The sequence below is a fragment of the Myotis yumanensis genome, unplaced genomic scaffold (genome assembly GCF_028538775.1).
Source record: "Myotis yumanensis isolate MYYU_CA2020_CCGP unplaced genomic scaffold, mMyoYum1.0.hap1 SCAF_6, whole genome shotgun sequence".
NCBI lineage: Eukaryota > Metazoa > Chordata > Mammalia > Chiroptera > Vespertilionidae > Myotis > Myotis yumanensis.
The window spans coordinates 54,230,283-54,256,290 of NW_027223757.1; the positions used below are offsets into that span (position 1 = coordinate 54,230,283).

The 26,008-nt window shown below is 42.2% G+C and overlaps 1 long non-coding RNA gene and 2 other non-coding genes across 3 annotated transcripts; all 3 read left to right on the plus strand.

Moving 5' to 3' along the window:
- Positions 1 to 17,600: 17,600 nt before the first annotated feature.
- LOC139013129 (uncharacterized) lies at positions 17,601 to 19,362 on the plus strand. The gene is made up of 6 exons (XR_011471937.1): positions 17,601 to 17,631; positions 18,172 to 18,218; positions 18,323 to 18,400; positions 18,499 to 18,562; positions 18,780 to 18,848; positions 19,053 to 19,362. It is a non-coding gene; the product is annotated as an uncharacterized lncRNA (long non-coding RNA).
- LOC139013353 (small nucleolar RNA SNORD50) lies at positions 18,620 to 18,689 on the plus strand. The gene has a single exon (XR_011472004.1). It is a non-coding gene; the product is annotated as a small nucleolar RNA SNORD50 (small nucleolar RNA).
- Positions 18,894 to 18,964, plus strand: LOC139013352 (small nucleolar RNA SNORD50). Its single transcript, XR_011472003.1, has one exon. It is a non-coding gene; the product is annotated as a small nucleolar RNA SNORD50 (small nucleolar RNA).
- Positions 19,363 to 26,008: the final 6,646 nt, after the last annotated feature.

Consider the following 26,008-nt stretch of genomic DNA (forward strand, 5'->3'; position numbering starts at 1 on the left):
GTAGATAAGATCTTCAAGGAGGTATTGAAGGTCAAAATGAGTTTATTAGGGTGGACCCTATCCAATATGACTGGTGTCCTTGAAAGAAGAAATGTGGACATTGACATGAACATAGAGAAGATGATATGAAGACACAGGTAGAAGATAGTCATCTACAAGCCAAGGAGAGAGGCCTGGCAAAGACTCTTTCTTCATAGTCCTCAGAAGAAGCCAACTCTGCCAATATCTTGACCTTGAACTTCTATCTTCTAGAACTGTAAGAAAATAAATTTCTCGGGGAAAAAATTTTGTTTTAGCTCTCTGAGTGTCTGTGAGTTCATCCAGTCTGTGGTACTATGTTATAGTAACCCTAACAAACTAATACAGTGGTTGTGAGCAGAAGAGGCTGTGAGCATGGCTTTTGATTTTTTTAAAAATATGTTTTTATTTTTTAAAATATATTTTATTGATTTTTTACAGAGAGGAAGGGAGAGGGATAGAGAGTTAGAAACATCGATGAGAGAGAAATATCAACCAGCTGCCTCCTGCACACCCCCTACTGGGGATGTGCCCGCAACCAAGGTACATGCCCTTGACTGGAATCAAACCTGGGACCCTTCAGTCCGCAGGCTGACGTTTTATCCACTGAGCCAAACCAGTCAGGGCTAAAATATGTTTTTATTTATTTTTATAGAAAGGGGGGAGAGAGAGAAAGAGAAGCAACAATCGGTTGTCTCCCATAGCACCCAGACCAGGGATTGAACCCGCAACATGAATATATGCCCTGACCGGGAATCAAATTGGAAACCGTATGGTGCATGGGTCAATGCTCAACCAACTGAGCCACACCGACTTTTAATATTTTTTTTTAATTCAAATCACAGAGGATTCTGGGAAGATGGCAGAAGAAGCAACATAGTTTTTGGACCTCCCCAAATCTCACCATAAAAACAGATAAAGCAATTAGAGTAGCAATATAAAAAGCTGATAGACAACATCTACACCAAAACTAGGTTAAAGGTAGCCTTACAAATCCAAAAATAAGGATGTGTGGACATAATAACCAACATCTACAAGAGCTGCATGATACCAGTAACAGGAAAGTGAGGAGAACCAAGACAGCCGATTGACCTGAGAATCCAAAAAAAGCCAACAAGTATTCACTTAAAAGTTAAAGGTGGCCCTCACTGGTTTGGCTCAGTGGATAGAGTGTTGTCCTGCAGACCAAAGGGTCCTAGGTTCAATTCCAGTCAAGGGCACATGCCTGGATTGTGGGCTCTGTCCAATGTGCAGAAGGCAGCCAATCAATGATTCCCTCTCAATATTGATGTTTCTATCTCTCTCTTCCTCTCCCTTCCTCTCTGAAATTAATAAAAATATTTTTTTTAAAAGAAAATGTTAAAGGTGTGCCCAGCTGGCATGGCTCAGTGGTTGAATGTCAACCTATGAACCAGGAGGTCACAGTTCAGTTCCCAGTCAGGGCACATACCTGGGTTGCAGGCTCAATCCCTGGTGTGGGGTGTGCAGGAGGCAGCTGATTCTCTCTCATCATTGATGTTTTTATCTCTCTCTCTCTCTCCCTTCCCCTCTGAAATCAATAGAAATATATTACCGCCCTGACTGATTTGGCTCAGTGGATAGAGCATCGGCCTGCAGACTGAAGAAATATATTACCAAAAAAAAGTTAAAGGTGTAAATTTAAGAATAAGAGCTAAAAATATAATGGGTTTTGCACACTCAAACAGCATCTAAGATAACATACCTTTGAATTGTCAGAGTAATCTTTTCCAGACCCCTCAAGGCACAACTACAGTCATGAAAGCAACCCCTCATTGTTATCTTGTTCCCCAAATACCATCTGTATGTATTGAAAATGTTAATTATTAACTATCCTGTACCCACCAATGTAAAAGAAGTCTGTTTTACTTTTTATCCAGTTCCAGAGATCCCCCTCACCCATATCACCACCCACACTTTGCTTTCTTCTGCTCCCTTAATCTACCACCAATGGATATCATGCCACCCTCCTTTTATCTCCTCTTTTGATTCTAATCTATATTAATAAAAGGGTAATATGCTAATTAGAACAGACATCCTTCCAGACTTCCTTATGGACAAAACCATGGTGGTGGGGGCCAAGGCAGAGGCAGTTAGGGGCGATCAGGCCAGCAGGGAAGAGCAGTTAGGAAGATCAGGCTGGCAGGCAGAGGTGGTTAGGGGTGATCAGGCAGGCAGGGGTCCCTGATTGGAGAGGGTGCAGGCCAGGCTGAGGGACCCCTCCCCCCACCATGCACAAATTTCGTGCACCAGGCCTCTTGTCCTATATAATAAAAAGGTAATATGCAAATTGAACCTACTGGCGGAATGACCAGGAATGACAGGTTGCTATGACTTGCACTGACCACCAAGAGGAAGACGCTCAATGCAGGAGCTGCCCCCTGGTGGTCAGTGTGCTCCCACAGGGGGAGCTCCACTCAACCAGAAGCCAGGCTGAAGGCTGCAAGCACAGCAGCGGTGGCAGGAGCCTCTCCCGCCTTCTTGGCAGTGCTAAGAATGTCCGACTGCGGCTTAGTGGGGAGCAGGCCTAAGCCATTAGTCGGATATTCCCCAAGGGCTCCCAAGCTGGCAGGTGGACATCCCCCAAGCAGTCCCAGACTGCAAGAGGGAGCAGGCCAGGCTGAGGGACCCCCCCAATGACAATAATTTTCGTGCACCAGGCCTCTAGTTATAAAATAAGCTGCAAAACTGCCCTTCTCAAGAGCATTTTCACAATCGGTTGAGATTTTGCTTTCCAGCAAATGTGGTCAGTTTGGCTCAAATAAAATCATAAAATTCTCTACAGGTTTAGACCTTTCTTAGGTTGACAGTCTCCATAATCATTCTCACTGAAACAAACAACCAAGGGTAAAGATCAAAGATACAAGTTGGAAATAGAATTGCACACTCAGAAAGAAGAGCTTAAAGAAGAAATCAGAAGTGACAATTTAACAAAGGAATATTTGCTAAAGAATTAGAAGTGTTAAGTATCAAACACAAACTGAAATGGGAAATAGACAAGATCTGAAGCATCATGTACTCAAACTGTCATAGTCATCAAATGTCATACGTAACAAAAGTATATATTTCATCAGGGAAGAATTAGGATCCTAAGGAACATACCTTGAAAAATAATGGCAAAGGGATCTATATAAAAGCAATGGAAAAAATGCTGAAAAAACATAATATTGTGCAAAAACACATGACAGGATTGTCCACTGACAGACTATTAATTTGCTCTCTCAACTAAAGGTATCTTTTCCTACTCTATTCTAGGCAGGTAGCCAACTCCTTGGTTTCACTTGCCATAAGGACTTCTTAATTTGCTTTTAGGTAACAATTGCAACTCAGACTTTTTATAAAAAGCTGTCTTTTCTGAGAATGAGATATGAAGTGACTCTGCTGGGTATAATGTGCCAAAGTAGTTTCATCTAAGTTTCCAACAAGTGTTGCCCTTGAAACCTGACAAAAAATTGACATATTAAAAAAAGTACAGTGGGCCGAAACCGGTTTGGCTCAGTGGATAGAGCGTCGGCCTGCGGACTGAAAGGTCCCAGGTTCGATTCCGGTCAAGGGCATGTACCTGGGTTGCGGGCACATCCCCAGTAGGAGATGTGCAGGAGGCAGCTGATCGATGTTTCTCTCTCATCGATGTTTCCAACTCTCTATCTCTCTCCCTTCCTCTCTGTAAAAAATCAATAAAATATAAAAAAAAAAAAAAAAAAGTACAGTGGGACCTGCACAGGCATCCCACTTCTTCTTTTTAACTGAAAAAAAAAAATCAGCAAACTAGCTCTTTATTTATAAAAATACTCTAAAAAACATCTCCATCAGATTTGTCTCCACGTGGCTTCCCTGAACTGCCAAAGTTACAGTTTATACTACTGTTCTTTAGTTTTTCTACCTAGATTTTGGATTTGCTCAAGCAGACTTCCTAATTCTCATCAGAATAATATATATTTGTTGAAAATCTTTATCTTGTTCATATCATTTCCCTTTGCATCAGCTGGATTAGTTTTGGTTGCATATTGGAAAACTCTTAGAATGCCTTAAACAGAATAGAACTTATTTCCCTCACATATAACAAAAAATGAGTTGAACAGTCCAGACTTGGTATGTAGATACACAGTTGCTATGGTCTGAATGTTTGTGTCAAGCCTTTCATCCTTTAGCTTTACAATATACAACCATGCATTTGTATTTTAAACTCTGGTTTTAGGGAATTTCAAAATTCTCTAAATGATAAATAGCTAGATGACAAACAGCTATTATATATATATATATTTTTAATTGATTTCAGAGAGGAAGGGAGAGGGAGAGAGAAAAACATCCATGATGAGAACGAATCATGGATCAGCTGCCTCCCGCACGCCCCCTACTGGGGACCGAGCCAGCAACCTGAGCATGTGCCCTGCCCGGGAATTGAATCTATGACCTCCTGGTTCATAGGTCGATGCTCAACCACTGAGCCACGCCAGACGGGCTATTATAGATTTTTTAAAGATATTTCAAGAGGATGAAATCATGGCCATAGCTTTGTGTGTTATTAAAGTAATTCTCCAACACATTACAAAGGTTTGCTAGTTTGGGGTTTTTTTTTTAATCTTCACAGGAGGATATTTTTTCCATTGCTTTTCAGAGCAAGAGTGGAAGGGAGGCAGGGAAGGGAAAGAAAGAGAGAGATAAATAGGATGTGAGAGAGACACATCCTCCACGCACCCCGACAGGGGGTTGGGAGTGAACCCCAAACCGGGTCCCTTGACTGGGAATGAAACCCATGGCCCTTGGGTCCACAGGCTGTTGCTCTAACCATTTAGTAATACCGTCCAGGGTGCCAGTTATTTTTTATTATACAACCAATGTGATGACTGACTATATTTTGTACTTTTGAATATATTTTATGTTGTGCTTTTCCATTGCTTCCCCCACAGTCATTTTGGAGACAAAAGTAGAGATAATGGGATCCTCCACTGGGGAGGCTCCTGTCCCATGAAGGTCTCCACTGCACCATCCACATCCCCTGGGAAAGGGTCATATAGTCGGGTATGGCTTTCTACCTGAAATGCAGTACAGCTTTGGGTGATTTTCTAAAGCAGTGGTTCTCAACCTTCCTAATGCCGCGACCTTTTAATACAGTTCCTCATGTTGTGGTGACCCCCAACCATAAAATTATTTTTATTGCTACTTCATAACTGTAATTTTGCTACTGCTATGAATCGTAATGTAGATAGATATGCAGGATGTATTTAGGCGACCCCTGTGAAAGGGTCGTTCGACCCCCAACAGCTGTTCTAGAGGCTCTTAGCCTTAGGGAAGTCCCCCATTGTTGGGAATGCTGTTCTCATACTCTGCCTCCAGATCAAGAGCAGCGTGGGCTTAACTCTGTCTCTGTTTTGTTAGTTTCCTGTTCCATGTGGGCAAAAACACACTGCAGGGGGAGGGGAGCTGGGGCAGTGTGTCAATGGTTAGCTATCCTCCTGAGTAGTCTGTGCCATTCAGTCTTAATAGTGCGTGGCAGTCCCCTGGGGCCAGCACATCTTGCCCTGAAGCTGACACAGGGGGGTGGTCTACACACACATCTCCTGAACTGTAGTTGAAGGATACCCTTCCTTCCCACCAGGAACAGATACAGCAGTGGGGTTGGTCAGGTGCCATATGATGCAAACATTTTAAGCAAAGAAGTACACTCAAGCCCAGAACCGGGAAAGATATTCCCAAATCAGTTCACATGCCCAGCACAGGCTGTGAGGGCTCCTTATCTTCGTGTAAGAAAATGTTCCGGGCCCAAGGCATACTCCCATGCAATTATGCAAGGGTCAACAGGCTGTGCGTAACTGCCTTTCCCAACACCTGCCTTGTCTTTTATTTTATCAGATGCAATAGATGAGGTATCCCTGTTCCAAAGGACCTTCTTTTCCCAAAGAATCTGCTCCTGTAACTTTTGCCTATTTTACCACATCATAAATCTCCTCCCACCCCCCAATTACTAAATCACTCCTGTGAACATAAAACCAGGCTCTAGAACAGCCGTGGGCAAACTACGGCCCACGGGCCGGATCTGGCCCGTTTGAAATGAATAAAACTAAAAAAAAAAAAAAAAAAGACCGTACCCTTTTATGTAATGATGTTTACTTTGAATTTATATTAGTTCACACAAACATTCCATCCATGCTTTCCAGCCCTCCGGTACAGCCCTCCGGGCCATTGTGGCCCTCGAGTCAAAAAGTTTGCCCACCCCTGCTCTAGAATCTCCCATTTGAAAAGTACAGAGTTTCTTTCCTGGCTGGTGTAGCTTGGTGGATTGAGCATTGTCCCATGGACCAAGAGGTCCCAGGTTCGATTCCCAATCAGGGCACATGCCCAGTAGGAAGTGTGCAGCAGGCAGATGATCTATGTGCCTCTTTCATTGATGTTTCTATCTCTCTCTCCTCCCTTCCTCTCTGAAATCAATAAAAGTATTTAAAATCTATATATCCTATATAATAAAAGCCTAATATGCAAATCAACCGAACGGTGGAATGACCAGTTGCTATAACATGCACTGACCACCAGGGGGCAGACACTCAATGCAGGAGCTGCCCCCAGCCCGCAGGCCCCAGACCAGCCAAGGCAGGTGCCAGCGGGGGGCGGGGGCGGGGGCGGGGGCGGGGCCGGCAAGCAGGGGCGCCAGGCTCGCCAATGCAGGTGCAAGTGGCACCCCCGCCCCCAAATTGCCCCACTGGTTGCCCAACAGATCAGCCCTGATCATCGGCCAGGCCTAGGGACATTACCCATGCATGAATCTTCCTGCAACGGGCCTCTAGTATAATATATACTAGAGGCCCGTTGCAGGAAGATTCATGCAAGAATAGGGCGTCCAGCAGCTAGAGCGAAGCAGAGAAGGGAGCGAAATCCGCTGAGGCGGGCTTCGCTCCCACTCCCAGCCGCTCCTGCTGGGTTTCCCCTCCTGCTCCCAGCTGCTGCGGCGGGATTCCCCTCCCCATCCCAGTCGCTCCTGCTGGGTTTCTCCTCCCCCTCCCAGCCACTCCTGCTGGGTTTGCCCTCCCGCTCCCAGCTACTCCTGCTGGGTTTCCCCTCCCGCCTCTTGCCTCCGCAGTCTTGGCTTCGTTCCTGTCTCCACCACCTCTACTTTGCTCCCTTCTGTAGCGCTTCGCTTCCATTTTGTCTTCAGTCTTCACTCCCAGCCAGTATATGCAAATTAACCGCCATCTTTGTTGGCGGTTAATTTGCGTATGGCGCTGATTAGCCAATGGGAGGCGTATCGAAGGAACGGTCAATTACCATGTTTGTCTATTATTAGATAGGATATATATATCACCCTAATATGCAAAGAGACCAAACAGCAGAACAACTGAACAGTCAGTCACTATGACATGTGCTGACCATCAGGGGGCATGCGCGGAACTTGGCAGGCATCGGCCACAGCAGGATGGTGGAACAGGTGATCAGGCGCACCAGATCAAGGTGGGGTTCCGGTTGCTGTCATTGCGGTGAGCCTCCGGTAGTTACTGAAAATTCTTTTCTCCCGCACACTGCAGTCCCATCTGGCGCTCACACCTGCTGCCAGTGCCAGCCCCACTTGCTCTTGCTGCCGGTGCCCGGCACTGGTCCTGATGGCTCAGTGCCATCAGCGGGTGCAAGCAGCAGCTGCCAGCCCTAACCACCCCTTCAGGCTTCTCCACCTTCCCCTGATCCTGAGGGGCCATCGGGGCAGCAGCCAACGCTCATATCCACTGATGGCGCCAGCCCCACTTGCACCCACTGCTGGCACCAGCCCCAAACACTTCACATCGGCAGCAGGTGCGAGCAGGACCAGCACCATCAGCGCATGGGAGTGGTGGCAGTGGGAGCAGGGCTGCTGGCAGACAGGAGACTGGGGACCACGAGGGGCCGGGTGGGGGCACGGAGGATGGGCCAAGACCCGGCCTTGTGCCCACTGCAGCCTCATGGCCCACAGTTCCTTTCAAGGTGCATGAATTTTTGCACTGAGCCCCTAGTATAGTGATGGCAAACCTTTTGAGCTTGGAGTGTCAGCATTTTGAAAAACCCTAACTTAACTCTGGTGTCATGTCACATATAGAAATTTTTTGATATTTGCAACCATAATAAAACAAAGACTTATATTTTTGATATTTATTTTATATATTTAAATGCCATTTAACAAGGAAAAATCAACCAAAAAAATGAGTTCGTGTGTCACCTCTGACACACATGTCATAGGTTCGCCATCACTGCCCTAGTAAGTAAGTAAGTAAGTAAGTAAATAAATAAATAAATACAAAGTAGAGTTTCTTGACCTTACAACCCTCTCCAGCTACTGATCCATTTCTGCCTTCTTACCTCTCTCAATACTCTTCAACTGGGCTTCTATCATTGCCATTCCACTTGAGACTGTATTTACAAGATCATTGGTAATTTTCATGTTGCCAAACCTGATGGTTATTTCTGTTATCTTTGTTTTGTTTTTTATTAATCTCACCTGAAAATAATTTTTCCACTGATTTTTAAAAAATACATATTTGTTGATTTCAAAGAGGAAGAGAGAGAGATAGAAACGTCAATGATGAGAGAGAATCATTGACTGGCTGCCTCCTGCACACCCCCTGCTGGGGATTGAGCCCGCAACCTGGGCATGTGCCCTTGAGTGGAATTGAACCTGGGACCCTTCAGTCCACAGGACGACACTTTATCCACTGAAACAAACCAGCTAAGGCATCCATTGATTTTAAGAGAGTGGAGGGGAGAGAGGATGAGGGGGGGAGGGGGGAGAGGGAGAGGGACACATTTATTGGCTGCCTCCTGTACACACCCCAACCTGGGCCAGTGATGGAACATGTGACCCTTTGGTGCTCAGGCCCACTCTCTAACCACTGAAACACACTGGCAAGGGCATCATCTTTGTTATCTTAATTCACCTTTCAAAAGAATTCAATTGACCTATCTCTTCCTGAACTCTTCAGAGATAGCACACTTTCCAGTTTCCCCCCGAGGGGTTTCCTTTGCTGGCACTTCTCTACTGCAACTTAGAGCTTGCAGAGCTCCAAGGCTCTATCCTGGGCCTTCTCATCTTTATTTATACTCTTTCCCTGATGATCTCACTCAATGTCATGCCTAAAATACCTTACTCATGCCAATGACACTCAATCCCAGAACTCTCCTCTGAACTTCAGACTCATGTATCAAACTGCCTCCTTGACATTTCCACATATATGTGATTACCCCCCCCCCCCCCAATTTAGCTCTTTACTGTTTCAAGAACTTAACACTTTATCATTTCATGGAGTATTAACACTTTATCATTTCATGGAGTATTCAATTCACAGTTGTGTGTCCTGCAATCAAATTAAAGTTTACTGACCTGTTCAGTTTGGACACTAGAAAAAAGAACATTTTATACTGAGGAAAGATTCCTCAATTCTTATATATTTTTATTTTTATTGTTTTGAGGTATAAGTGATATACATAATATTAGTTTCAGGTGTACAATATAATGACTTGATATTCATATATATTATGAAATGACCACCACAATAACTCTAGTTAACATCCCATCATCACACATAGTTACAGAATTTCATTGTTCTTGTGATGAGAACTTTTAAGACTTACTCTCTGAGCAACTTTCAAATATTACTAACTATAGCCACCATGACTTATTTATTTTTTAACTGGAAGTCTATACCTTTTGATCCATTTCACCCATTTTTCCCAACCCCCACCCAACTGCCTCTGGCAGCTACCAATCTATACCCTGCATCCATGAACTTGTTTATTTCTTTATGTTTTTTAGGTTACATATATAGGTTGCCCCCCCCCCCCCGCCCGCAAAAAAAAATGGTTACACACTTTGAATAATTATGAAGGCAGTATTTATTAAAATTCATTTCATTTTCAAAATGTAATAGAATCTACAGATAAAGTGTGTATACATTTTTGGGGGACACCCTGTAGAACTGAGATCATATGGCATTTGTCTTTCTCTGTCTGAGTTCTTTCACTTAGCATATTGCCCCCAAGTTCCATCCATGTTGTTGCAAATGGAAATATTTTCTTTTTATGACTGAATAATATTCCATCATATATATATATGCACATATATATATACATATGTGTATATATATATGTGCATATATATTCACATCTTCTTTATCCATTCAGCCTCCGATGGACTCTTAAGTTGTTGTTTCCATATCTTGGCTATTGTACATAATGCTGCAATGAACATGGGTGGATATATCATTTCAAATTAAAGTTTTCATTTTCAGATAAATACTCAGAAGTGGAATTTCTAGATCACGTGGCAGTTCTATATTTTTTTTAGGAATGTCCATACTGTTTTTCATAGTAATGCACCAATTTACATTCCCACCAACAGTGCACAAGGGCTCCCTTTTCTCCACATCCTGACTAGCATTTGTTATCTCTTGTCTTTTTTACAGTAGCCATTCTAATAGGTGTGAAGTAACATCTGGTTTTGACTTTCATTTCCCTGATGATTAGTTATGTGGTGCACTTGTTCATGTACTTGTCTTCTTTGGGAAAATGTCTATTCAGATACTCTGCTCATTTTTTAATTGAATTGTTTATATTTTTGCTGTTTTGTTGTATAAGTTTTTTATATATTTTGGACATTAATCCTTTATCAGATAATTCTTATTTTTAAAGGCTGATTTTTTTTCTTCCTTTAAATAAGTTAATTATGCTTGTGGCAGGATAGTAAGAAGCTAGGAAAATCTCTGGGCAAGTGGAATGGGGAAACTAAGACAAGAAAATTAAACAAGGCCAAGCAGTTTGGGCAGCTTGCAGCCAGCTTGTGAATCACAAGACCTTATCTTCCCCAACAACACCTGAAACCAAATGGTTTATACCTCTCCTCTCTAACTAAAGAATACATAGCTTAAATCACCCTGGCATAATTAATGCCATTTGTGCCAGCTAAACCCAAGGACAGATGAAGTCTGGGGGACAAATAAGAAAACCCCAAAAGCATTTGGATGCTATCACTTAATGTGGAATCTGAGGCAGGAAAGATAGCTAGCTGCTAGGCCAGGAGGAGGGAAAAGGGAAGTTTATCTCACCACAGAACAAAGACAACAGCAGTCTTTGGACTTGCTGAGATAAAATCGCCAGATGTTCTCATAAATTCTGGGTAAAGTCGCAAAAACGTAAAAGGGGAACCTTGAAATCTAGTCTATCCAGCAGGGGAACTTGGAAACCTACAAAGGGGGGAAAGTGTAAAACCCTTGAACCCCACCAGACAGGACACTCAGACTAGCTCAGTTGCTCTCTTGTGCCTTATGCCAAGTGTATTCTTTTTTCTTTTTCTTTTTTTTTTAATCCTCAATCGAGGATATTTTTTCCATTGATTTTCAGACAGAGTGGAAGGGAGGGGAAGGGGGGGGAGAAAAAGAGAGAGAAAATCAATGTGAGAGAGACACATCAGTTGGTTGCCTCCTGCACACACCCCAACTGGGCTAGGGATCGACCCACAACCAAGGTATGTGTCTTTGACCAGGAATCGAACCCATGACCCTTCAGTCCATAGGCCACTGATCTAACCATTGAGCATCCAGCCAGGGCACCCTGTGTATTCTTAATAAATTTGCTTGCTTTACTTCCTTAGTCAATTCACTTGCTTTGCTTCAACACTGCTTTCTGTCACTCATTTCAATTACTTCTTGTGAGTGTAATGAGCTGAGGAGAGCCAGCCCCCTTTGACTTGGGCAACTCTCTGGTAACATGCTTACAATACTTAACATGGCATACGTATTTCTCCCGTGATTTAACCAAAAGCAGTGAAATTTTTTTCATGCATTTATTATCTAACCAGATCTTTACATATATTGACTATGTTTTTAAAGGTTGTCCACTGCAGGATATGTGCACACACTATGGTACTAGTTCTAGGCCAGTTGCTGCTGGCCTTTATTTCTTTTCTCCCAACGCTCATCTGTGCACATGACTGCAGTGACTTCTCCTGAATTTTCTTAGGTTTCAGTTCTACATTTCTGATAGTCCACTGGACAAATATAAGTGCATGTTCCACTCCAAATTTAACACAACGAAAACTGATTTTTCCCCCCCGTGCTCCCAAATCAGTAACTCCTGACTTCTCTCTTCCTGTCATTGGAGCTGCTATTCTTTTGGCTGTCAGGCTCTACTCTACCTCCTCTCTTTCCCTACAGTTGGTCATCATATACTACTATTTTTCCTTCAACACAGCAATGTCATCTCCTGATGACATGATTATGAGTTGGGGTCAAAAGACTTGCAAATGTTAGTTAACTGAGACCTCTGTGCCTCATTTTCCTCATCTGTAATATAAGGTTTAAAATACATACCAGGATTGTTTTGAAGGATCCAATGCATACGAGAACCTAACAGCACATAAGTTCTCATTATATGTTAAAATTATAGTGGTGTCCCTCACAATAACTCATCTAAGTGACTGTACTCATTTCTAAACTCTGCTCCTAATCTTTCACTCCCAAACACTTCCTAAAACATTTGGTTCACAGTATGATCTCATCCAAAATTATTTAATGACTGTCTTAATTTTTAAAGAGAAAGTATCTAAAGTTGGGTGAATACTTCTCACTAAACTATAAACTCTTTCAGAAGGGCAAGGATTTTTTGTATTCATATTATCTCACTGAAGCACACCATGTACCAAGGGTTCAGTAAATATTTCTTTCAAAAAAATGACTAAAATGATGACCTTATCTGAACGTTTGTTACAGAATAGAAAAATTTATTTTCAGTATGCTAAATTCCTTATGGTCACTTTTAATTTTAGTTCTGACCTATATATAACCTTTCTTAAATCACTTCAAATATTTCATAGCAATCTGCTTGACCGTTTTATTTTATTTTATTTTATTTTTTATTTTTTTTGCTTGACCGTTTTAGATGTGGGAGCAATGACTGATGGCTTCATCCCCCAGTATGTTTTTCTGTTCCTTGAAGAGGTAAACATCTTGAATGAGTTGTGTTCTGGCTTCAGTCATCATCCATGTTCACTTGAGGGCAGTGTTGTTAATAGTCAGGCTCCAGATTAATTTCATTTTCCATCGTATTTGTCGGAGTTATGAATTAAAAGTAATATGGAATGTTTGTTTTAAAAGACTGGAATATGTATTAGGTGTGCAGTACTCCACTTACCCTAACACAGTGATTCTCAAACTTCTATATGTATATAAATCACCTAGACCCATACTGTCCAATATAGTAGCCACTATCCATGTGGCAATGGAGTACTTGATAGTCAAAGTGAGATGTACTGTGAGTATAAAATATACACCAGATTTTAAAGACTGAGTACAAAAAAAGGAATGTAAAATATCTCAATAACATATTGGTCATGTTGAAATGAAAATATTTTGGTTATATTGGCTTAAATAAAATGTATTAGAATTAATGTCATCTGGTTTTTTAATTTTTAAAAAATGTGGCTACTGGCATATTTAAAATTACATACGCAACTCACATTTATGATTCATGTTATGTTCCTGTTGAACAGTATTGCCGAGATGCTTGTTTAAAATGTTTCCTGGGTCTCACTTTTAGAGATTCTGCTCTAAGAGTTCCAGATTAGGGCCCAGAAATCAGTTACTTTTTAGCTCTCCAAGTAATTCAATTGCTAAGTCACTATAAGAAGTCATTGTTTTATATTGCTTTGACCAGATGATTTTGATAGTGTTCAGTACAGTAGTGATTCAAAGATAACAAAGAGAGCAATCATTCTCAATTTCGATTATGTAATAATCGCCATCCTATAATAGTCATTCATGTGTTTCAATTAGTGAAACACACTTCCAAATATAATCACAATACAATAATTTGGTAGAAGTGGAAGGAAGGTGGGAGCAATTAAGCAATATCTGTCACAAAAATTTTTTTAATGTTTTTATTGATTTCAGAGAGAGGGAGAGGAAGAGATAGAAACACCAATAGTGAGAATTATCAATAGGCTGCCTCCTGCATGCCCCCTACTGGAGATCAAGCCCACAACTCACGCATGTGCCCTGACAGGGAATCAAACCATGACCTCCTGGTTCATGGGTCAACACTCAACCACTGAGCCACACTGGCCAGGCTATCACAAATATAAGTGTACATAATCTTTGACTCACTTCTAGAAATTGATCCTGCAGGTCTTCTCACAAGTTCACTATGACATATCTATAATTCAATTCAGCACTATTGATACTGTTGTAATTAGCTAGTTATTAATAATTGGAAAGGAGAAAAGGAGGAAGCCAGACATTATAGGCATGTCATTTGGGCAGCTTCACCAGGAAGCTGCAATGTCACACTCCCCAGGGAACCCTTGGCCCATTCCCTGAAAAACACTGGGGGGAGTGGTCCAACGAAGGGGAGATAGATGCATGTATTGTGAAGTTGGAGTAACATAGGAAAGGTACTTGCCTGTCAGTCAAACCTGGGAACAGAGATCATTGGCCACAGTAGACAAGGCTACTGCAAGCCCATGAAAATTTGGGACACATAATCCACCAAACAAAGGAATTCTCTCTTGGTTCCCTGGTTCCTTTGGTTTTGTTTCTGCTTCCTTGCATTTGCCTGTGTTCCCTCCATGGCCATGTGACCATGCAGACCCCACATACAATAGACTAATGGACTGCAACTGGGAACACAAATTATACTACCCTGATGCTTGGCTGGACACTGACTCTGATCTAGCTCTGCTGAAGCCACAGCTACACTTCTTCCTCGGTGGGGATGAAGGGAAATGTGACCTTGGAAACTCAGGGGTTTGATTCCACAGAAATAACGCTTTCTACAATATCTTTTCCTCCCGTGAAAGTCTCAGAAAATTCTTTTTCTGGAGCTATCTCAAGAAATCCACCCCACCAGCAACCAGTGGGGAAAGGACCTCTCTCCACCAATCTATACTAATAATAGAGGAATATGCAAACTGTCCGGAACACTGTCACAGTAACAGTAACAACCGAACAGCAGGTTGTGTGGAGCAACCAGGCCAGCAGGGAGTTAGTGAGGGACAACCAAACGACTGAAAAGCAGGCTGTGTGGGGTGACCAGGCCGGCAGGGGGGGCAGTTGGGGACAACCAGGCCAGCGGTGGTGGGGGGGAGACAGTTGGTGGTGACCAGGCCGGCGGGGCGGGGGGCAGTTAGGAGCCAGAGGTCCCAGATTGTGACAGGGATGTCCAACTTCCAGGGATCGGGCATAAACCGGGAGTTGGACATCCCCTGAGGGGTCCCAGATTGGAGAGGGTGCAGGCTGGGCTGAGGGGACCCCCCTCCCCATGCACAAATTTCATGCATTGGGTCTCTAGTAATATTATAATGAAATATTGGAAAATAATTAAATAAATTATGATACATCCAATTGAATGCTATGCAGGCTATAAAAAGAATATTGAGCCCTAGCTGGTTTGGCTCTGTGGATAGAGTATCAGCTTGCGGACTGAAGGGTCCCAGCATCGATTCCAGTCAAGGGCACATGCCTGGGTTGCAGACTTGATCCCTAGTGGGGGGCGTGCAGGAGGCAGCTGATCAATGATTCTCTCTCATCATTGATATTTCTAGCTCTCCCTCTTCCTTCCTCTCTGAAATCAATAAAAAAAATATTTAAAAAAGAATATTGATCTATATGCACTGATATGGAAAGATGTCTATGACATTTATGAAGGGACAAAGCAAGTTGCAGAAATGTATATAGATCCTATTTATGTGAAAAAATATGAACACATATTTGTATAGACAGTTCCCAACTTACAATGACTTGACTTACAATTTTTCAACTTTACAATGGTACAAAAGCGATAACAATCTAGTAGAAACTGTACTTTAAATTTTGAAGTTTGATCTTCTTCCTGGCCAGCGATATGTTAGGATACTGTCTCCTGATGCTGGCCAGCAGCAGCAAGCTACAGCTCTCAGTCAGGTAAGCTATCACAAGGGTAAACCACCAAAACTCCATGTTGTATTCATGGTATTAGATGATTTTGCCTAACTGTAGGCTAATGTAAGTGTTCTGAGAACATTAAAGGTAGGCTAGGCTAGGATGTTCAGCAGGTGAGGTGTATTAAATGCATTTTCTTTCGAAAGAGATTTTTAAATTACTAAGGGGTTTACTGGGATGTAACTCCATCATAAGCCAAAGAGCATCTGTATATGTACAGAAAGCTTCAAAAATTGGTAACAGTGGTTACTGTTAATATGAAAAGACTCCCAATGATAGGGAAAGGAACTTTTACTTTTGATATCCGTCTGTACTGTTTGTTATTTTGAGCAATATGCAAATTTCCACTGTACACTACAAAACAATATCTAAAACCCGACATAACGCCAAGCCAAGTAAATTCCTCATCACTTTGGTTCCTGCTATAGAAACCTGCTTTTCACTACTATCCTTTACTCTGTAATCTGGTCTTTATTTTAACTTTCTAAAAGCCATCACATTCATTCATTCAACCTTTCCCCCAGGCACTGTTCTAAGCAGAAAAATAAAGAACGATGCACAAAACCATGTGTTCCTTAGACAAAATCCAACACAGCAGCAGAATTAGGAATTAGTGCTCTGAAGACTTGCATTTTCAAAAGCTGACCTGTTTGAATGTCACATATATTTACTCGCACATAACAATTAATACACCGCTGCCACAGAATTTTTTGAGTGTCATTTGGACAAAGTATTCTGCTATAGTTCTCAAATGAACCTTTCTCCTGCATTCACTTACAATGAACTTCATACAAAGGAATTAAAAATAGCAAAGCTTTTCAGTTGTGTGGACTTAGGCAAATTACTTGGCTGCTTGAGGCCTGTTTTCTCCTCTGCCGAAAGGAATATTTACCTCTTGAATTTGCTGTCTCAGGGAGAATTCTATGTGCTGAAAATAGAGTGTAACCGCAGCGTCCGCCACTAGGAAGCCTGGGGGTGCGAGGGGGGTGGGGTGGGCACCACAGGGCCCCGCCCTGGGCCGCGTGCCCCGCGGCCGGCCGGCTCTCCGCCGGCGCGGTGTTCTCCCCGTGGATCGGAGAATAAACGGGGGGCTTTCACATACTTTCTTCACCCGAGCAATTCTACCCGCCAATTTCTCTTCCCGGCGCGCAGCGGCCGCTGGGCGGCACCTCCTCCAGGCGCCAGCCAACCCAGCTTCTCGAGCGGATCAGAGGCTGAGGCCGCCCTGCCCTGCACAACGCAAGCCCACGCTCATCCCGAGCCGTCTGGTCCGTCCTGGGTGGACTTGGCTCGCGGCAGGCAGCAGCCTTGCCTCCCACCACGCCTGTCCGTTTGAATTCTGGCGCCACTCCCGCGCCACGTAGAGCCAGACTCGGTAGGGACCCGGAGCGGCGCGCCAGCGGGCGCGCGCCGAGGACCGGGCGGGCACGCGGCGGGCGGGCGGGCGAGCTGTGGGCGGGCGGCGCGCGCACCACGCCGGGAACGAGTCCCCCAAAGAGCCGCCACGCGCGTTCTCCCTCCGGAAAGGCCACGCCCCCGCCTTCTCTCGCGTCCAATAGCTGTGCGAGGGAGGGGCGGCCTCGGTCTCGCTCGGGAGAGGCTATATAGGGAGCTGCTGGCAGCGCAGCTCGCTCTTTTGCGTCTGGACTCGGGGCTTGGTTTTGTGCCTTTGGTGAGTAGGTGTCGGGGCGAGGGTTCCAGCGGGCACTGGGGGCCGGGGCTTCAGTCGGAAGCTGCAGAATTGTGAAAAGACTTATTGATTCGAATGAGCGTAGTGTTTTATATTGAGAACTGGCAAGTGGGGAAGACGCGGCCGGGCTGCCACGTGTCCCGAGTCGTGGTGGCTCAGGCTTCGAGCTTAGGCTGGAGGCTGCTGGTGGCCATCGGCGCTGCGCGCGGCCTGGTTCCTAATCCCGGGCAGCCGGCTGGCTGAGCCTGAGCAGCGGCAGGAAAACCACATTCCCAGGATTTGGGGGTAGGAGCTAAGTTTTACCTGAAGGCAAGTGTCTTCTGTCGCCGGATAAAACGGTTATTTCAAAATGGACTGCCCCTGATTTTGCCGGAGACTGACTTGTATGGTGGCCAGGTGGCGCTGTGTGCAAATCGGATCACTGAAGCGGGGAGGGTCTTTTTTTTTTTTTTTTTTAGTAGTGAACACCTTGAGCTCTATTCCATTAGAGTGCTTAGTCTTAAATATATTGATTCCCCGCAGGAACAATGGCGCTCGGTGTAACGAAGCCGTTACGTGAAGATGCTAAGGTAAGTGCTGTTGAGAGGTTAGTTTTTAAACAGGTGAAATAAACCTGTTGATTTACAAGAATAAAAGGTGGTGCATCATTTGAAATTTGCTTCCTTCTTACTAGATGCAAAGGAAAATTCCAAAACTTACGGGAGAATATTTGCTGGAAAATTACCTGGCTAAGACCTGACAATCTTGCCAGGTATGTATGTATGTGTGTGTGTTGGACTAGTATTTTGATTCAGCGTATGTTTAGTCTATATACAGTCTAAATGAATTTTTTTTTTTGTTCTTGAACAGCATCCTGGGAGTTGGTGAATACTAATGAAGCTGTGATGTCACTGGCTGTCAGATTCGTTTTGAAGTAAGTTGTGTGGCTTACAAGAAAGTGCTTGCCTTTTAATGTTTTGGTTTATGGTCTAATCAATGATGAAACCTATCCCGAAGCTGATTGCCTGAAGAAAAGCATATACGGATTCGGCTTCTGAAATAAGACCAGTATGAAAAATGAAATGAATTTTTGTTACCTGCAAGGGGGAAACTACCTCACAATAGTTTTGTTTTGTTTTCTCTGCCAACAGTGAGAGGTCGCTGTCTGCCTGTTGAAAGAGGCCAGTTTACTATGACGTTTTTAAGCTGCAACCATTTCTGTGAGTCACGTTTTTGCTTAACAGTCAATATTGTGTCCTCGGTCTTATCTGTGATGATCCTATCCCGAACCTGAATTTCTGTTGAAAAAACTTAATACGGATCTGGCTTCTGAGATAGACCATTATAAGGACAATAGCCTTTTTGGAAATAAATAAGTTCTGATATTGGTAGGTTTGTAAATCTGAAGTGTTTTCTTTTTCTAGGTGTTAGAAGATTTACCTTCCTGTTGTATGGAAAACTGGTGATCTTCATTTTGTGGACATGGAAAGAAAACATGCAGATCAAGATTATCTGGAGTATTTTTTAGTCATGTCGCTGTCCTGGAGGCTCACAACCTGTTAACTAGTAGATTACATCCCAGCTCTGTTTCTAGGAGTGCATGTCAAACTAAGTATTTGTAATGGAATTTTTTTTCCCCCAGTTAAGGAGTCTTGTAATCAAATAATTGGATGAATGTATTTAACTGTAAAATGTGTAATTAAAGCTGTGTAAAAGTTTATGTTGTTTAATGGAGATGAGAGCAAGATGTTATTAATGGGGTTGGGGGTTTAATTGTAATTTGAAAGAATGTTTAAAAAAATGGAGAGTAATGATGAGAATAAAGAGGGGCAGTGTGGCAGTGGAAGGTCGCTGAAAATAATTTGGGTTAGAACTAGTCAAACATTGTACAGAATGGATTTAGTGTAAACAGTAATGGCATCTGATCTGTCCCAGGTGATTAGGTCTCCATTCATGATTATTTTCCCTAAATAGCTCCCAAGCCCTCATATTTAAATATCAAGATCAAAATGCCAAATTTTTTCTTCAGTGAGCAGTCATCTTTTCCCTAAAATGTTTTCTTGCCTTAGAAGAATTCTATTTTGAAGCCATACAGTCAGGAAAGGCTCTGAAAATGTTTCTTGCACCCATATTAAAATGAACTAAAAAGGGCTTAGTATTTGGGGTATCTGCACATTATAAAGCCAGGTGCAAGAAATTCAGTTTGGGAAATCAAGGGGCCTTGAGACTTGTTTCAATGAGAAAAAACAACTAACATTGTGAGTATCCTGATAGTACCAAAAGAAATGAGAAAGACTAACCTTAGATAAATCCTTAGAGGTAAAGTACACCTTCGGGTAAGTATTCAATGAGATTGTGTCTAAGAAATGCAACAACTGCATTCTTGAATATTGCAGCTCTGATAAAAGGTCAGTAATTAAATGGCATTGTTTGTGACTTTATTAGTTGCATTAATTACATGTACAGTGGGGCCCTGACTTACGAGGTTTTCAAGATAGGAGCCGTCTCTCGGCCGATTTTTTGCTTTGAGTTGCGAGCTAAAATTCAGGTTATGAGTCAGCTTCAGATACCCCACCGCTAGTTGGCGCAGTGAACGTCACATTGACCGCCACAACGTCAGCCCAGGATCACGTGTCTCGTTCACTTTTTGATTTGACATATGAGTAATTTGAGTTATGAGCTCCGTCACAGAATGAATTAAACTTGTAAGTCAAGGCCCCACTGTATTTAGAAATCAGTAGTAAGTACTGTGTAAGATCCATTTAATGATTTTATAGACACCCTAATTACCTGATACTTGGTTATACAGTAAGTTCTAAGTGAACAATGAACGGTAAAAGACTAATTAGGATCCTACACAAAACTTTCAGACAAGTGGCTACCCTTAGTCAGAGCTGGCAAACTTCAAAGCAAGGCAAAGTTGTGAAATAGACAAAATTATCCCTCTGACCTTTTCCTGCACTTCTGGTTAGTTAATAGATTATAATGTGCATTTACTTGATTGCATTGTATTAGGTTCTGCCAGAGTTCAGGTCTTCTATGTCAGTAATGTAAAATACCAAGGAAAGTGAAAAGCAAGATATCTTGATATTGTCAACCGTTTTTACACAAGCTGTAGAGATAGCAGTACTGTGGGAGACAAAGTGTCTCTGGTGATGGAACAAGTGAATTTGTGACTCAGCCGGCTCCAGTGTGAGATTTAGATAGAAGCACTGAGCTAAGATGCTCCAGAACCTGAGATGAGTGGGGAGGGTAAGACAAATGTTAGAAAAGTGCATTACTAATGTTTTTAGCAAGGTTTAAAGTTGTAAGAAGGTAGTCATTGGAGTCCCCTAAAACATGTTTTCAGTCAAAGGTGTAGCCTTATTGACTGCAGGATCCACACCTGGACAAGAAATGTGTTGGGTGCAAAAAGGTAACACTTTTAGTGTAATTAGCTCGAAAGTTCACCATGTCAGCTTTAATTAAAATTACTAGTTCACTTAGTAGACGCCGGGGTGGGATTTCTCATTTCACACAAGAGTCCTTGCTGTAAAATGCTTTCTGGTTTATGAATGCCAGCTTGGTAATAAAACAGGCAGCTACTGGCCAAGACTACGGACCTGAGGGATTTGCCCTCTAAATTAATAGGGAATTCAATGGAGACTCAAGGCTTAGAGACCTAAAAGAATGACACTGATAGCCCTGCTTGTTTAGGACTGGTTTCAGAAGTTAAAAGAAGATACATGTCTGCCTTTAGTGACCACTAGCCGGTAAGAATTTCCTCTCTGTCTTACACCATGCTCCCAGGTTATCTTAAAGTTCAGTTGGTTCAAACCTACCATTTGGTGTTTTCTAAAATTAGTTCCATTGCCAGAAATCCAATATCCTTCTGCGCCTGGCTTCCCATTCAAGTGCCCTCTGAACTGATTATGTGCTTCATAATCCTCGCCGTTTGCCCAGCCAGTATGAAACTGCTTTTGGCTGCTTTTATGGTTCTCCCAGCAGTTTCCCAGTTAGAGCCTTTTAATTCCAGGCTACTGGGATAGTATGCTTGTCCTTTGCCAGTCCCTATATTTTTCCTCCTAAAAATTTGATTTCAGGTCCAAACAATACAGCATAATTAAAATTGCTTCACTGAATATTGCCACTACCCCTGGTCTCACTCCACCTCACTGGTTATATGTATTTGGTTATGTACAGAGATTGGATCAAAACAAATGTACAGTGAAGTTTGAAATTTTATGGACCATTGTGGTTTTAATAAGAACTTCCTTAGTCTCAAGTCCTGGCCACTCTACCACTTGTCCACTGTTGAGGTCCTGGCATGCCACATAGCTGAGTTATAATGGGAAATAAGGACTTAGTCTCAGAATTGAGGTTTTTTTGTGTGTTTTTTTCAGTCAGATGGATTAATATACTGATTTCAGAGAGGGAGGGTTAGAAACATCAATGGTAAGAGAATCATTGATTGCCTGCCCCCTGCATGCCTCATACTGGGTATGGAGCCTGCAACCTGGGCATGTGCCCTTGACCGGAATCGAACCCCGGACCCTTCCGTCTACAGGCCAAGGCTCTATCCACTGAGATGTTACACAGGCATGCACCCATCAAATTACTACAGTCAAGATAATGACTGTCCTCTCCCAAAAATGTTCTCTTGTAGAGGCTTGATTTTGAACATGTTAAATTTTAGATGGCAAACTCCCAAATGAGATTGTCTGGAGTTTCAGGGGAGAGGTGTGAGCTGGAGAAATAAAATTGGAGTCATTAGCATGTGGATGGTATATTTAAAGTCATAATATTAGATGAGATCAGCAAGGGAGTGAATATAAATAGAGAGGAGAAGTGGTCCAAGAGTTGAGTCCTGGAACATTCCAAGAGCAGGACATTCCAGGTTTAGTTCAAATCATGGAGATAGTTTTGTGCCAAGGGACAAAAACTGGGAAACAAATTTGTTGTCAAGTCCAACTGCCATATCTGGAACAGAAACTAGAATGAAAAGCAAGGAGTTCAGGAATGAAAAGCAAGGGTGAGAACTAGGCAAATATCTGATGACAACTTTGTAAAGTATCAGGCAAAGTGGTCTTCAGGACAGAATGAGATAAATTTAGGAAGTGTTATAAGGGTTTTCATCAGACACTGGATTTAGAGAAGAGGAATTTACAGACTTGTTACAGGTTTGCCTTGCAGTGCTAAGCTGCTGAGGCTGAAAACTGATTTTAACAGTTAATGAATATAAATCCTTCACTATTCTCCCATGGGGCTTGTCTGCATGGCTGGGAGCAGAAAGCAGATCAGTGGATTAATCCAAAATTATGGATAAACTAACCAGGAAAAGCAGAGCAAGCATAATGGACCAAAAGAATTAAAGATGTAAAAAGTTTTGTTGCCTGGTTAGTGTGGTTCAGTGGTTGAGTGTGCAGGAGGCAGCCAAAGATTCTCATTGATGTTTCTCCCTCTTCCTCTCTGAAATAAATAAAAATGTACTTTTTATGTTATATATATATATTTCTATTGATTTTTTACAGAGAGGAAGGAAGAGGGATAGAGTTAGAAACATCGATGAGAGAAAAACATCAATCAGCTGCCTCCTACTGGGGATGTGCCCACAACCAAGGTACATGGCCTTGACAGGAATCGAACCCGGGACCCTTCAGTCCGCAAGCCAATGCTCTATCCACCAAGCCAAACCTGTTAGGGCAAAATACACTTTTTAAAAAAGTTTTATTAAAGTTATTGACCTTGAGATCCAGGTTGATCAGGGGGGGAAAAAACGAGAGTGCTGGAAAACTGTCACAGGTAATAACAAAGATCAGGTGTAACCCCAGTGTGATTGTATTTGGAGATGGAGTCTCAAAGATTAAATAAGGTCTTGGCCCTGACCGGGCAACTCGGTTGGTTAAAGCAGTGTCCCAATATGCCAAGGTAGCGGGTTTGATCTTCAGTTAGGGCACATACAAGAAGCAACTGATGAAAGCATAAATAAATGGAATAATAAATCGATGTTTCTCTCACTCTCTCAAATGAATTAACTAAAGTTAAATTAGGTCATAAGGGTAGGGCCCTGATTCGATAGGATGAGTATTTTCATAAGAGACCATGTGAGACCAGTGTTATGGTAGCTACCCACAAACCAAGAGGCCTCAGAATGAAACCTGCCTTGAATTTGGACTTTTCAGCCTCCAGTACTGTGAGAAAATTAATTTCTATTGTTTAAGCCACCCAGTCTGGTATTTTGTTATGGCAGTTCTAACAAACTATAACAGAAGCAAAGGATAAATGACCACTGCTATAATTTTGGGAATTTATATTTGGCTAGATAATTATAAATAATTTTTTAAAGCCCATGCAATATAATCTCTCTGGCTTTATACATTCTCCCTTTAGGTTTTTATTTACTACATTGAAATTGGATCTAACTAACTTAGAAGTGAATATTGTCTGAAGTTTTATGTTTCATAGGAAAAACTTTTTAACAAATGAAATTAGTTCTTTCATAATTACTTTATACAACAAAAAATGATTTATTTTTACTAAAAATTTCCTTTTTCTAAATGAACATTAAGTTTGCAATAAGGCCGGAACCAGTTTGGCTCAGTGGATAGAGTGTCAGCCTGCGGACTGAAAGGTCCCAGGTTCGATTCCAGTCAGGGGCATGTACCTGGGTTGCAGGCACATCCCCACTAGGAGATGTGCAGGAGGCAGCAGATCGATGTTTCTCTCTCATCGATGTTTCTAACTCTCTATCTCTCTCCCTTCCTCTCTGTAAAAAATCAATAAAATATATTAAAAAAAGAATTCAAAAGTATTTTTAAAAAAAAGATTGCAATAAGTTTTAAAATGACACTTTTTTGTAACTGATAGGTCATACCTATCATGATTTCCCCCCCCTATTTCATGAAAAGTACTTGGTATAAAATTATGACTGACACTTACAGTGCTTTTTATTTTTCACAGTACTTTGACATACATCATCTTGGTTTCTCCTGCAGTAACCCTGGAATGTAGGTAAAGTAGGCATTACTTAATATGTAATGTTAGTAAAATTGAGAGATTTAAAATATCAGCTGCTTAAGGTCTAGCTCACTAGAAAGCATGATTTCATCATCCTCTATACTTTGCACATTAAAACATTGTGGGGCTTTTTGTTTTAGTTTGAATGGGACATTTAAGAAGAACAGTAACAAACTAGGACAGTGGTTCTCAACCTTCTGGCCCTTTAAATACAGTTCCTCATGTTGTGACCCAACCATAAAATTATTTTTGTTGCTACTTCATAACTGTAATGTTGCTAATTTTATGAATCGTAATGTAAATATCTGATATGCAGGATGGTCTTAGGCGACCCCTGTGAAAGCGTCGTTCGACCGCCAAAGGGGTCGCGACCCACAGGTTGAGAACCGCTGAACTAGGAGGTTATCTTAAGGAAGAAGACAAGGGCTCTGGAAACTATCATTCTGGACAATATTTTAAGGACTTAGAAATATTTAACCTGAAGAAATGAAAATCAAGGGAAGGTATGACTATTTTTAGATATTTGAAAGTATATCGTGTGGGATAGTAATAATAATACCATGTGGTAGGTACTATCGTTATGCCCATTTTATAGATGAGGAAACTGAAACTTAGGAAAGTAACCTAATGAGAGCACTAAGAGTAGAAATATTCGTCTATTGGCTGCCTCCTGCACATTCCCCTACTGGGGATTGAGAACATAACCAGGGCATGTGCCCTGGCCAGGAATTGAACCAGTGACCTCTTGGTTCCTGGGTCAATGCTCAACCACTGAGCCACACTGGCCAAGTGGAACTGGAATTTTAAATCTGTTTTAAGTCAAGAAATGGTGTTCTTACCCCCATATGTACCTCCCCCAGAGGAGTTTAGTGTTTCTTTAGAAGGCAAAAAGGAGATCAAGGAAATAAATAAAAAGAGGCAAACTGCAACTCAACTTGAAAATGGAACTTCCCATTTAGAATATACTGCCTCCAGCCCTAGCTGGTTTGGCTCAGTGGCTAGAGCATCAGCCTGTGGACCAAAGGGTCCCGGGTTCAAATTCTGGTCAAGGGCACATGCCCAGGTTGCTGGCTTGATCCCCAGTGTAAGGCGTGCAAGAGGCAGCCAATCAATGATTCTCTCTCATCATTTATGTTTCTATATCTCTCTCCCCCTTCCTCTTTGAAATCAATAAAAAAATATTTTTTAAAAAATAATATATTGCCTCCATATCATAGTTTTCTGTCCAGGTGAATTGGAGGAAGGAAGCTGGCCCTAATCAACTTCAAAGTCCCTTCTAAGTCTAAATTCAAATTCTGACTTGCCTAAAATAAACCAGCTAGTTAGTGACCAAAATGACAACCCACATCTTCCACCCCTCTCTCAATGCAGTGCTCAATCCCCT